A 10,447-nucleotide genomic window follows, 5' to 3' on the forward strand; every position below is an offset into this window, starting at 1 on the left:
CATAATGTTAGCTGGGATTAATGATGGATCCAATTCATTACTATTAGTTAGTAATACAGCACACACTACTCCCAAATTACCTCTCCACTTATCACATATATATGGATTCTTAATCCCATACCATTTCTTTACTTCTATAAGTATTTCCTCATCATCTACATCTACTAAATTTCCACCAATACCCACACTACATTTAATATCCACCCTCTTCCTTTTACCCCAATTATATATATCCTCTTCATTTATGCCCTCCATGTTCAATCTCAGCAGCTGCCTCCAAATGTAACCCATATTACGTGAATCTTTAGTTAGGGTTACTAATTTATCAACTCCTATATAGTGCCTCCACCCAAGTTTATGTTAGATATAACTATATCTTGACGGGGTAAATTTGGGAAAAAAACCCTGAACAACCTGTTGTTATTTATTATTTTTTCAGATACCCACGTACCTTCGATTTCTACGATTCTCCTCGATCACCATCAATTCAGGTAAGTAATCACAAATCACTAAATTCTTTTTAGTATAAGTAAAATTTATGTATATTATAACTTTACATGCATATCCTAACTCAATATACTCTAAATATATATTATTTATTTTTCTTTATAACATAGCTCATTAATACACTATATATCTATCTATTCTCATCCAAGTAATATTAATTCATTTAATCAGTATAATACATCAGATAAATGAGAATTTATGTCCCAGTCCTGCTATGTATATATATATATATATATGCATATATATCTATCTATAAGAGCTCCTTCCCTTCATACAAATTTCTATATATAACTACTAAAATATAGTGGTGCCTCAATTGGTATTACATTACCTACATACCATAAATAACTGTACTTTAAATTTATAATATTACAGTTTATACTTTACTACTAAGAACAGTATTACTCAATATATTTATACACTCTTCAGCAAGTAATATCAATTCATTAGATCATATTACATTTCAGTTATACATAACATTTCCTCTTGCAATATAAATATAACATCATATGAATTAAAGTTCATATCCCAATCCAGATGTATATATAAATATGTTCTCCTTCCCTTTGAATAATTGGCTCACATGTATACTGAATATATATATATAAATATATTTATAGTCTCATGTACTAGCCATTTTCCTCCAACCAGGGGTGAAGTTCTTGTGTAGATATAGCCAAGGAGCTGAATGTAACTGATTCCACTAAAAGTATCCTTAATAGGTGTTATGTTCAGGATAAAGCTACTTGTATCACTGTCTTCCTGTTCTGCGACAAGATGAAACTAATGTATCCAAATAAATTACTCTTTCAATGGAAGTAATACTATCCAGCAGAGAGGTTATTTCCTTTTCTCTCCACTATCTGTCACTGGCGCTGTACTCATCTATCTTTTTACAAGAGATAGGCTGTGTGTCTTCATATGCTGGTAGATATATATATATAAGATAATAATCCTTTTAGGCCTCAAAGTATGGATTAATACAGTCTTTAAAGTACTATGACGACTCCTCCCCCAATAATTTAGTTATAAATATAGGAGGTGCTTAATTATAGATAAGCTGATACACCTCATATTGTCCCGGATTACTATCCCTTTGTTCAGGTAAGTATAAGAGCTATTGTCTCAATATATGCACTGCGGGTAAATTCTTATAAATTAGCCTCCATTCATATTTATAATCTCCATTCAGATGAATTATAGGATAAATTCAATAAGCTCTCTTTGTTTGGTTTTTTCTTTCGTTTTGGTTGTGATATTTACAGTACAATATCTGACATTCTGAGTGTTATGTATTCTGTCCCTCTTGGTATAATTATTAAGCAATAGTTATTAAATCACAGACCTTAGTTGTCTTCACAATGGGCTCCTGCCCATTGCCTTTGAAGTTCAATACTGGCCACTCCCCCTTTCATTCTCATTGGTGGCCCATGAACCCATGTAGGTAACTAAGACTACTAGTGGGCAGGATGCTGTCATTGGCTATAGTTAGTTGTAATCAGCATCTGAGGGAAAGTGCTGCCAACGTAGCTGATGATGCATACTATAAACTATTGGGGACTCTGTGGGAGACGCATGCAGGCCAGGGTAGCGGAGGGGGGCAGCTCTTCCAAATGCTGCTTGAGCGGCAACTTTTACAGGGATATGATATACGGGGTGGCTCAGGCTAGCGGGGATAGAAGGCAGAGGTGGCGCCAACAGGCGGAGCTCCGGCAGCGACTAATAGTAGGCACTAATGTAGTGGGCGGCGCCAGCGGGCGGGATGTGCAGCGGAGGCTGCTTATAACTTCGGAGCTCAGGAGGCGGCTTGTCAGCAAAAGTCAATGTGGGCGGCACCAGCGGGAGGGATGTGCAGCGGAGGCGGCTCCTAACTGTGGAGCTCAGGAGGCGGCTTGTCAGCAAAAGTCAATGTGGGCGGCACCAGCGGGCGGGATGTGCAGCGGAGGCGGCTCCTAACTGTGGAGCTCAGGAGGCGGCTTGTCAGCAAAAGTCAATGTGGGCGGCACCAGCGGGCGGGATGTGCAGGGGAGGCGACTCCTAACTGTGGAGCTCAGGAGGCGGCTTGTCAGCAAAAGTCAATGTGGGCGGCACCAGCGGGAGGGATGTGCAGCGGAGGCGGCTCCTAACTGTGGAGCTCAGGAGGCGGCTTGTCAGCAAAAGTCAATGTGGGGGCGGCGCTGGTAGGCGGGGGATAAAGCATAGGCGGATACTACAGCCAGGATTCCCCTACAACTTATGAGCGGAGAATATAACAGCTGAGTGGCCAGGAAATCGTTGGCTCAAAAGAGGGGTGAGTGTTCTTACCACGATGTACCTCTACATTGTCCGTCCTCTGCCGCTTTCTCCTTCTCGTTCCCCATCTTGTGACGGCCTCTCTTCTCTCGACGGCTGCACACTTCTTGTCCTCTTCCGCTGGTGACGGCAGACCCGCTTCTCCTTTTATTCAAGCCGCTCTTCCTCTCCAATCTTCCAGTGCTTTTCCCCCCGGACTGAGTCTCCTTCTTCTCTCCTGCTCCTGCTCCTGCTGAATGTTTACAGCACAGCTCTTTTGAAGCAGGGCAGTGAGAGAAAGAAGTTACACTCACCAGAGGGGCACCAGTCTGTCCCGTAATGCGTGGTTACCCCCTCTTTTATACTTGTTTCAGGGGGTCTCGAGACTCTCCTTTTCCCGCTCAGGTCTCGAGACTCCCCTCAATCCTTCTGTCTCGTGCTTCCCCAGCTGTGTATTCAGACATAGTTATCTGCTCCGTTTCTGACTGTGGCTCGAGACAAGTGTCTTTTCCCGCTCCATAGTAAACATAGCATAGTCCTAATTACATCACCTCAGTTTTATAATAAATTCATTCACCATAGCATTATACCCACATATATACTTACATCTGTAGTCAAATAATGGTCAGATTCACAATATTTATTATTATATCGTGTCTATACATATATATTAACCATTAAGGGTCACATTTCTCATAATAACCATTAAGGGTCACACAAAAGAAAGAAAGGAAAAGAGAAGCAGAAGAACACAGAACGATAAAGACAGGGAAAAAGGAAAAAGAAAGAGTAGAGTAAAAGAAAGAAGGGTATTCATCCGAACTAGGCCGCAGTAATTTTACAGTTCCATCGGTTCTAGCCTCAACAGCGATATCTGGTCCTTGCATCTCTAGTGGTTCCAGCATCCCCTGCGATTTTAGGTCCCAGCATTCGTGTTGTTCCAGGTGGTTCCAGGTCCATGTATCCCCAGAAGGTTTCAGCATCCACTGTGAATTCAGACCCCTGCAGTCCCATCGGGCCTAGCACACAAGCATAAACACACACACACTCTGGATTTACTAGGCTATAGTATTTTTACAGTCTCTGGATCCCCGTTGGTTCTAGCCTCAACAGCGATATCAGGTCCCTGCATCCCCAGCGGTTACAGCATCCCCTGGAATTTTAGGTCCCAGCATTAGTGTTGGGTCCAGCATCTGCGGTGGATCTGGGCCATGTATCACTGGAGGTTTCAGCATCAATGGTGAATTCTGACCCCTGCAGTCCCATTGGGCCTAGCACAAAAGCATTCACAAACACACACAGGATTTAATAGGCCACAGCATTTTTACAGTCCCTGGATCCCTGTCGGTTCCAGCCTCAACAGCGATATCAGGTCCCTGCATCCCCATCAGGTTCCTGCGACTCCAGCGGTTAGGTCCCAGCATTCGTGTTGGTTCCAGCATCTGTGTATCCCCGGAGGTTTCAGCATCCACGGTGAATTCAGATCCCTGCAGTCCCATTAAACCTAGCACACAAGCATTCACAAACACACACAGGATTTACTAGGCCACAGTATTTTTACAGTCCCTGAAACACCGTCGGTTGCAGCCTCAATGACGATATCAGGTCCCTGCATCCACATCAGTTCCTGTGACCCTAGCAGTTAGGTCCCAGGATTAGTGTTAATTCCAGCATCTCCGGTGGTTTCAGGTCCATGTATCCCTGGAGGTGTCAGCATTCACTGAGAATTCAGGCCCCTGCAGTCCCATTGGGCTGGGAAAACAAGTATTCACACACACACACACACACACACACACACACACACACACACACACACACACACACACACACACACACACACACACACACACACACACACACACTGGATTTACTAGGCTGCAGAATTTTTTTTTTTTTTTAATTCTTTATTTACAGTATTTGTGACAGAACAAAAAGAATCATGGTAAAACACATATAGTATGGTGATACAAAAAAATCTTTAGATAGTAACCGAAAGCAAAACAGATTTTAACATACATGTTCCTATGATCGGTATAAACTTAAGCCTCAACAACAGAAAATAGTATACCCATGTGGTAAAAGGCATCAGACGATTCATTGTTGCAAAAGAAAGAAAGGAAAAGAGAAGCAGAAGACCAAAGAAAGAAAGAGGATAGGGAAAAAGGAAAAAGAAAGGTTAGAGTAAAAAGAAAGAAGGGTATTCATCCGTACTAGGCCGCAGTATTTTTACAGTTCCTGGACCCCATCAGTTCTAGCCTCATCAGCAATATCAGGTCCTTGCAACTCTAGCAGTTCCAGCATCCCCAGCAATCTTAGGTCCCAGCATTTGTGTTGGTTCCAGCATCTGCTGTGGATTCGGGTCCCTGTATCCTTGGCAGTTTCAGCATCCACGGCGAATTCAGACCCATGCATTCCTAACACACAACACAAGCAAATAGGGTCTAACACACAAGCATTCACACACACACACACACACACACACACACACACACACACACACACACACACACACACACTGGATTTTCCAAGCCATAGTTTCTTGCAGTCCCTGGATACTCAGTAATTCCAGCAACTACAATGATTGTAGGGTCTTGCATCCCCATCAGCCCTAACACTGAAGAATTAGGACCGCCTAACACACAAGCTTTCACGCACACGCTCAGGTAGATTTACTAAGCCACAGTTGTTTGCAGTTCCTGCATTCCCAGCAGTTTCCGCATCCATGGCAATTTAATGTCCCTGCATCCCTAGCAGTCCCAGTATCCATGATGATTCCAGATCCCTGCATCCTCAACGGTTCCAACATCCATGGCAATAGGTTGCTGCATCTCCAGTGATCCCAGCATCTCCTACGGTTCCAGGTCCCAGCATCCACAGTGGTCCCAGCATCTGCGTCACTAAGTCTATTATTTACACTTAATTTCAACAAAAGTAGGTGAAAATTAATAGTTTTATCTACTTTTCTAGAAAACAAATATCGTAGCCATTCATTAAAAGGGTAATGCAGTAGATATCACAGATATCTCCTGCTCACAGTTCACTCCCCATCTGGCCCGCCCTCCCCATACAATAGTAGGAGGACCTAAACTTATCAAATTCTGAAAATACTGTAAGGAAAAGAGGCTACAACAAACATACATATTTTATAAATATACATGTACATCAGGAATATATTATCTCGCCTCTACAGGTCTAGAACTTATGTCTAGCCTGAGAATTATCAGTAATTAATAATAATATTAATTACCTGTCTTGTGTCTTCTACTCCTGCGGTTCTGCTGTATCTTCAGCATAAGCTGTTTAGCAGAGATGACCTCACAGAAGTCCAGAGATGAAATTTGCTTTGGTCTTCCAACTCACATTTTCAACCATGGAGAAGGCCCACCTGAAAAATTTAGAGACGTGATAATATGTTCCCAATATACATGCATATTTATTAAAATTATTTCAATATATTGTGTCACAAAAATGCAGTGCTGTACACAAGTCATCCATATTAGTCCCTGCCCATAGGAACTTAAAGTCTAAATTTACTAACACTATCTGACACACACACACCCACATATTCATATGGAGTTTGTTGCATACATATTTCATTGCACCTGTCCCAGTTGGCATGATACATTCACACTAAAAAGATAGAATTTTTGCTGAGTAATCCAAACCTACAATAAAGGGAGCAATAGTATAATCACAAATAGCATTTCCGACACCAATTTATACAATGCTGTACCAAGAGTATGTCATTCACACTAGTCCCTGCTCCGTTAGAGCATACAGTATAACATTCTTAACACACAAGCGCTCACAAACAGACTCAGGTCAATATACTAGGCTGCAAATTTTTGGCAGTCCCTGGATCCCCGGTGGTTCTAGCCTCAAAAGCAATATCAGGTCCCTGCATGCCCAGCGGTTCCAGCATCCCCTGCTATTTTAGGTCCCAGCATTCGTGTTGGTTCCAGCATCTGCAGTGGATCCGGGTCCATGCATCCCCAGAGGTTTTGGCATCAACGGTGAATTCAAACCCCTTCAATCCTATTGGGCCTAGCACACAAGCATTCACAAACACACACGGGATTTACTAGGTCGCAGTATTTTTACAGTTCCTGGATCCCCATTGGTCGCAAGCCTCAACAGCGATATCAGGTCCCTGCATCCCCATCAGGTTCCTGCGACTCTAGCGGTTAGGTCCCAGCATTAGTGTTAATTCCAGCATCTCTGGTGGTTCTAGGTCCATGTATCCCTGGAGGTTTCAGCATCCACTGAGAATTCAGGCCCCTGTAGTCCCATTGGGCCGAGCAAACAAGTATTCATACACACACACACACACACACACACACACACACACACACACACACACACACAGTGGATTTACTAGGCGCAGTATTTTTTTTTTTAGATAAATTCTTTATTTTCAGTATTTGTCATAGAACAAAAAGAATCATGGAAAAATACATACAGTATGGTGATACAAAAATCTTTTTAGATAGTAACCGAAAGCAAAACAGACTTTAACATACATGTTCCTGTGATTGGTATAAACTTAAGCCTCAACAAAAGAAAATAGTATACCCATATGGTAAATGGTATCAGACGATTCATTGTTCCAAAGAAAGAAAGGAAAAGAGAAGCAGAAGAACACAGAACGATAAAGAAAGGGAAAAAGGAAAAAGAAAGAGTAGAGTTAAAGAAAGAAGGGTATTCATCCGAACTAGGCCGCAGTAATTTTACAGTTCCTGAACCCCATCGGTTCTAGCCTCAACAGCAATATCAGGTCCTTGCATCTCTAGTGGTTCCAGCATCCCCTGCGATTTTAGGTCCCAGCATTCGTGTTGTTCCAGGTGGTTCCAGGTCCATGTATCCCCAGAAGGTTTCAGCATCCACTGTGAATTCAGACCCCTGCAGTCCCATCGGGCCTAGCACACAAGCATAAACACACACACACTCTGGATTTACTAGGCTATAGTATTTTTACAGTCTCTGGATCCCCGTTGGTTCTAGCCTCAACAGCGATATCAGGTCCCTGCATCCCCAGCGGTTACAGCATCCCCTGGAATTTGAGGTCCCAGCATTAGTGTTGGGTCCAGCATCTGCGCTGGATCTGGGCCATGTATCCCTGGAGGTTTCAGCATCAATGGTGAATTCTGACCCCTGCAGTCCCATTGGGCCTAGCACAAAAGCATTCACAAACACACACAGGATTTAATAGGCCACAGCATTTTTACAGTCCCTGGATCCCTGTCGGTTCCAGCCTCAACAGCGATATCAGGTCCCTGCATCCCCATCAGGTTCCTGCGACTCCAGCGGTTAGGTCCCAGCATTCGTGTTGGTTTCAGCATCCATGGTGAATTCAGATCCCTGCAGTCCCATTGAGCCTAGCACACAAGCATTCACAAACACACAAAGGATTTACTAGGCCGCAGTATTTTTACAGTCCCTGAAACACCGTCGGTTGCAGTCTCAATGACGATATCAGGTCCCTGCATCCCCATTAGTTCCTGTGACCCTAGCAGTTAGGTCCCAGGATTAGTGTTAATTCCAGCATCTCCGGTGGTTTCAGGTCCATGTATCCCTGGAGGTGTCAGCATCCACTGAGAATTCAGGCCCCTGCAGTCCCATTGGGCTGGGAAAACAAGTATTCACACACACACACACACACACACACACACACACACACACACACACACACACACACACACACACACACACACACACACACACACACACACACATTGGATTTACTAGGCTGCAGTATTTTTTTTATTTTAGAAATTCTTTATTTTCAGTATTTGTGACAGAACAAAAAGAATCATGGTAAAACACATATAGTATTGTGATACAAAAAATCTTTAGATAGTAACCGAAAGCAAAACAGATTTTAACATACATGTTCTTGTGATCGGTATAAACTTAAGCCTCAACAACAGAAAATAGTATACCCATGTGGTAAAAGGCATCAGACGATTCATTGTTGCAAAAGAAAGAAAGGAAAAGAGAAGCAGAAGACCACAGAAAGAAAGAAGATAGGGAAAAAGGAAAAAGAAAGGTTAGAGTAAAAAGAAAGAAGGGTATTCATCCGTACTAGGCCACAGTATTTTTACAGTTCCTGGACCCCATCAGTTCTAGCCTCATCAGCAATATCAGGTCCTTGCATCTCTAGCAGTTCCAGCATCCCCAGCAATCTTAGGTCCCAGCATTTGTGTTGGTTCCAGCATCTGCTGTGGATCCGGGTCCCTGTATCCTTGGCAGTTTCAGCATCCACGGTGAATTCAGACCCATGCATTCCTAACACACAACACAAGCAAATAGGGCCTAACACACAAGCATTCATACACACACAGACACTGGATTTTCCAAGCCATAGTTTCTTGCAGTCCCTGGATCCTCAGTAATTCCAGCAACTACAATGATTGTAGGGTCTTGCATCCCCATCAGCCCTAACACTGAAGAATTAGGACCGCCTAACACACAAGCTTTCACACACACGCTCAGGTAGATTTACTAAGCCACAGTTGTTTGCAGTTCCTGCATTCCCAGCAGTTTCCGCATCCATGGCAATTTAATGTCCCTGCATCCCTAGCAGTCCCAGTATCCATGATGATTCCAGGTCCCTGCATCCTCAACGGTTCCAACATCCATGGCAATAGGTTGCTGCATCTCCAGTGATCCCAGCATCTCCTACGGTTCCAGGTCCCAGCATCCACAGTGGTCCCAGCATCTGCATCACTAAGTCTATTATTTACACTTAATTTCAACAAAAGTAGGTGAAAATTAATAGTTTCACCTACTTTTCTAGAAAACAAATATCGTAGACATTCATTAAAAGGGTAAAGCAGTAGATATCGAAGATATCTCCTGCTCACAGTTCACTCCCCATTTGGCCCGCCCTCCCCATATAATACTATAGTAGGAGGACCTAAACTTATCAAATTCTGAAAATACTGTAAGGAAAAGAGTCTACAACAAACATACATATTTTATAAATATACATGTACATCAGTAATATATTATCACGCCTCTACAGGTCTAGAACTTATGTCTAGCCTGAGAATTATCAGTAATTAATAATATTAATTACCTGTCTTTTGTCTTCTACTCCTGCGGTTCTGCTGTATCTTCAGTATAAGCTGTTTAGCAGAGATGACCTCACAGAAGTCCAGAGATGAAATTTGCTTTGGTCTTCCAACTCACATTTTCAACCATGGAGAAGGCCCACCTGAAAAATTTAGAGACGTGATAATATGTTCCCAATATACATGCATATTTATTAAAATTATTTCATTATATTGTATCACAAAAATGCAGTGCTGTACACAAGTCATCCATATTAGTCCCTGCCCCATAGGAACTTACAGTCTAAATTTACTAACACTATCTGACACACACACACCCACATATTCATATGGAGTTTGTTGCATACATATTTCATTGCACCTGTCCCTGTTGGCATGATACATTCACACTAAAAAGATAGAATTTTTGCTGACTAATCCAAACCTACAATAAAGGGAGCAATAGTATAATCACAAAAAGCATTTCCGACACCAATTTATACAATGCTGTACCAAGAGTATGTCATTCACACTAGTCCCTGCTCCGTTAGAGCATACAGTATAAAATTCTTAACACACAAGCGCTCACAAACACACTCAGGTCAATATACTAGGCT

The sequence above is a fragment of the Pseudophryne corroboree genome, chromosome 6 (genome assembly GCF_028390025.1).
Source record: "Pseudophryne corroboree isolate aPseCor3 chromosome 6, aPseCor3.hap2, whole genome shotgun sequence".
Classification (NCBI taxonomy): domain Eukaryota; kingdom Metazoa; phylum Chordata; class Amphibia; order Anura; family Myobatrachidae; genus Pseudophryne; species Pseudophryne corroboree.